Source organism: Nicotiana attenuata, chromosome 7, assembly GCF_001879085.1.
Source record: "Nicotiana attenuata strain UT chromosome 7, NIATTr2, whole genome shotgun sequence".
Classification (NCBI taxonomy): Eukaryota; Viridiplantae; Streptophyta; class Magnoliopsida; order Solanales; family Solanaceae; genus Nicotiana; species Nicotiana attenuata.
In genome coordinates this window covers 27,760,880-27,765,622 of record NC_031995.1, presented here as the reverse complement: position 1 = coordinate 27,765,622, position 4,743 = coordinate 27,760,880, and positions in this window count along the sequence as shown.

Below are 4,743 nucleotides of genomic sequence, written 5' to 3'. Positions count from 1 at the left end.
TAAGTTAGGCCAATGAGACGATGACACGTGATAATTAATTAAAGTTTTTTTTAACCAAACAGTGGTATTAAGGGTAGTCTTGAGCCAAAAAGAAAATGGTGAGGGTAAATTTTGCAAAATAGGTGAACGGAGGGTATTGTTGTACCAACACCAATAGTTCAGGGGTAGTTTTTGCCCTTTTTCGATTAAATATTCATATTTTATCGTTTACCCTACCTTTTTATATAATAATATTACCTCGTCTCTTCCTTTTTCTTTATAATATTGCAAGTTTATTCTTCATATTGTTGGTACATGACATCATGAAACGACGACAAACAATACACTCTAACCAAACATTGTATACATCAAAAGGATACAGTACAATACAATATAACGTTATACGATATATTATGAAACAATACATAACAACCATCCAAACAAGCTATTAGTTTACATGTAATATTCATAAAATAGCTTAATCGATCTTTAATTATTATTAAATCACTATGTTTATCCTTAATAATTCATAGAATGGTTCAATTGTCATTAAACCACTTAGTTTATGTGTAATAATTTATAAAATGGCTCCATCGATGTTCAATTGTTATTGAATCACAATGTTTATCCTTAATAATTCATAGAATGACTAATTGTTCATCGATTACCATTAAATCATTTAGTTTACGTGTAATAATTCATAAAATGAATCAACTAATCATCAATTATCATTAATCACTTAATTTATGTAGAAACTATCTATCTATATCTATATCTATATCTATCTATCTATATCTATATTATTATAAAAGTACGAATATTTCAAGCTAAATATTAAGCGACAAAAATATCCCTAAAATGTTAATCAACCTTTAAGCCCTTTAAAGCTAAATTATTTCTTTAATGAATCAAATTAATATTGGATATAATTGTAATATTGAGTATAATTCTTTTTGGACTCAACATCATCATCGCCAACATGGATGCTATGGATGAAAGATTTCTATTTCTTCTTGACATCAACACTCACGGCCAATTTGCAAGGTACATGATAGAATCCTAATTCTTTTTATCTAAAGACTTCAAATCAAAGTTTAAGATAAAACTTAAGGAGACCTATCATATTTATAAGTTGTACTCGCTAAAGATCTAATGATGTCCATTCTAAACACAAATTATGTAAGATTATGCAAAGTCACGGACAGACAACTCTTTTTCCGGCTATTGAAGATCAATTGGTTCAAGAATTCGTCAAAGCTTATGTCACTAACAGACTCCAATTTGTTTTGGGTTTCTATACTCCAAAGTTGTCAACAATTTCAATTTGTAACGTTTTGCATGTCTCTGCTATATATACCTGGCTAAAGCTTCAAAGCTAGCACACTTATATATACTCATATCTTAAGTGCAAAAGTCTGCTCTGTAATAGCACCAGTATCAACAGGGGCGGAGCTAGCCCATCGAGTATGGGTTCGACCGAACCCAGTCAATTTGGTCCAATCCATATATTTATCTTAAAAAATAATTAAATTTGTACAAATTATTAATTTAGAACCCAGTAAGTTAAAAGGATTATAACCCCGAACCCATAAGCTACAAGCTCCTCCTGAATATCAATATTATTGTTAAACTTAAATCAGTCTGTCATGTCGTTTTCTTTCCTTTTCTTGTTCAATTTTATTTTTTCCTTTGATTTTGAATAAAATCGTTTTCTTATACTCATCGTTTGTCACGACCCAGCCCCAGTTGTGATGGCACCCAACACACTGCTAGGCAAGCCCGACCATTTCTACAACCTTTGCCGATTAATCACAGTGAATAAGTAAATTTTCACAACTAAAATACCAAGTTAAATGTGAAATCCTGAATTAGATGCTAACATTCGAAAACCCAAAATATAAAATACTAACCAGCCCACAGAATCTGGTGTTACAAGTCTGAGCCTCTAATGCATGAGTATTAACCTACTACATAATATTTTTCTAGAAATGTGGAAAACAAATAAATAAAATAGAAGGAAGATCAGGACTGCGAACACCAATTTGCAGCTACCTTGAACCTCCCGAATGTGATGCTAGGCGGAGAAGATCTCACTCAGCCTCAGTGGGTGCACCTGAATCTGCACACAAGGTGCAGGGAGTATTGTGAGTACTTCCAACTCAGAAAGTAATAAATATAAATAAAGTCTGAGGATAAGAAATCTTAGATAAACACAAAGCAAAGCTATAAATACAACAACGTGAACCAATAACATAATAAAGTAAACATTGAAAACAATTATAATAAAATCACATCAGATTAAGAATAAATGACAATTAAATATGCAATGCAACACATAAACCGGTACTCTCCAGTACCCCGCTGCAGCGTGCAGCCCGCTCCATTTATTTAACGTCGACGGCGCTCACTGGGTGTGTGCAGACTCCGGGAGGGGCCCCTTACGGCCCAAGCGCGATAATAAGCCATCTCATGGCATCAATCAGGCCCTTGGCCTCATATCAATATCATTATAATACCACTGCGGTGTGCAGTCCGATCCCATACTCAGTCCAAAATCACATAAGCCTTTCGGCAAAATAATATAAAAATATTCAGCCCAAACTTCATTTAAGAATATTACTTTAGTTTCTACTTTTAGAAAAATGGCTGAGTTTACAAAACAGTGTTAAATACCAGGACTGAGTTCAATATCTAGAAATATGGTAAGGAACCAGTAAAAATAATCCCTGAAGGATTAAAGTAGTTGGCACGGAGCCCAATTATGAGAATTAATCCATTTTTATAAGAATATCACAAAACTACAATCAATTAGGTAGTAATTTTATTAAGCGGGACGGACCAAGTCACAATCCCTGACGGTGCTCTACCCCACGCCCGTTATCCGGCGTGCAAGTCACCTCACATAGCACTACGTTGTGCAAATTCGGGGTTTCAAACCCTCAACACAGCATTTACATTTATTACTAACCTCAAGCTGGCCAAAGTCCTAGCTTGCTATGCCCTTGCCTTTTGAATTAACCTCCTCGTGCGTCGAATCTGACCAAAACCATAACGAATACGTCACAATATACTAATGGGACAATACCCAATCGAAAACAATCGAAAAATAGTTAAATTCCCGAAATTAGCGAAAACCCGAGCCCCGGGCCCACTTCTCGAAAGTCAGTAAATTTACCATCAACGGATTCCTTATTTTGCCACGAGTTTATACATATAAAGAACACCAAAATCGGAGTCCAAATGACCCCTCAAATTCCCATTTTTGTTCTCTTAGGTTTCAAGCCCTAACCTCCATTTTTGACCTTTAATTCCTTGATTTTTCATTCTAATTTCATGTATTTGCATCATAAAATCGTGTTCTAAGTCCAAGAATTCTTACCTGATCGAAGTCCTCGAATTCCTCTTCAAAATCGCCCAAAAACTCTCCAAGTCCGAAGTGAAAAATATGAACTCTTTCAAAATTCGCGAAGGAAATAAAAACCCCTTCTGATCAGTTGTTTCCGCATCTGCGGTCCAGTTGTCGCTTCTGCGACTGCCGCTCCTGCGGCCTTCTTCCGCTTCTGCGAAAATTCCCAAAGTCCCCACCGTCCGCTTCTGCGACCTCATCCCCACATCTGCGGCTTCGCAGATGCGGATTCCCCTCCGCATCTGCGGTTCTTCCTTTCCAAGACCATTTCCGCACCTGCGACCTTTTCCTTCGCATCTACGGTTCCTTTCTGCAGATGCGGAAATACCAGATACCAGATGTGATCTGCAATCTCCAACTTCAATTTTTCCATCACGTTAGCCATCCGAAATCACCCCGAGGCCCCCGGGACCTCAACCAAAAACACAACCATGATCCAATGCCTTATTCAAACTTGCTCCAATCATCAAAACACCTCAAACAACACTAAAACCATCATTTCTCATCGAATTCAAGCCTAAGTTCTTCCAAAACTTCCGAAACACGCATTCGATCAAAAATCCTACCAAGACACCTCCGAATGACCCGAAATTTTGCACACACATCCCAAATCACCTAACGAAGCTACTGAAACCCTCGAAATACCATTCCTGTCACGACCCCAACCCCGGTCGTGATGGCGCCCAACACACTGCTAGGCAAGCCCGACCATTTACACAACCTTGACCAAATAACCTAGGTGGATAAATGAATATTCACAAGTAAAAACAGCAATTTAAATGCGGAATCTCTGAAATAATTTCTAACATTCGAAAACCCCAAGATAAAATACTAAATAGCCCACAGATCTGGTGTCACGAACATGAGCCTCTAAAACGGAATATTCACCTATCACAAGTCTGTCTAGGAAAAAAAATACGAATAAAAGGATAAAATGGATGGGAGAGATCAAGGTTGCGAACGCAATGCAGCTACCTCGACACTCCCAGATAACTGCTGCTCGCTAACAAGCCCTCACTCACCCTTTGGTGTACCTGGATCTGCACACAAGGTGCAGGGAGTATTGTGAGTACTTCCAACTCAGAAAGTAATAAATATAAATAAGGTCTGAGGATAAGAAATCCTAAATAAACACAAAGTAAAGCTAAAAATACAATTAAACAGCAATACAGTTAGAATAAACATCAGAACAGATGAAGAAATAAATGACAATTAAATATGCAATGCAACACATAAATCGGTACCTCTAGTACCCCGCTGCGGCGTGCAGCCCGCTCCATTTATTTAACGTCGACGACGCTCACTAGGGGGTGTGCAGACTCCGGGAGGGGCCCCTTACGGCCCAAGCGCAATAATAA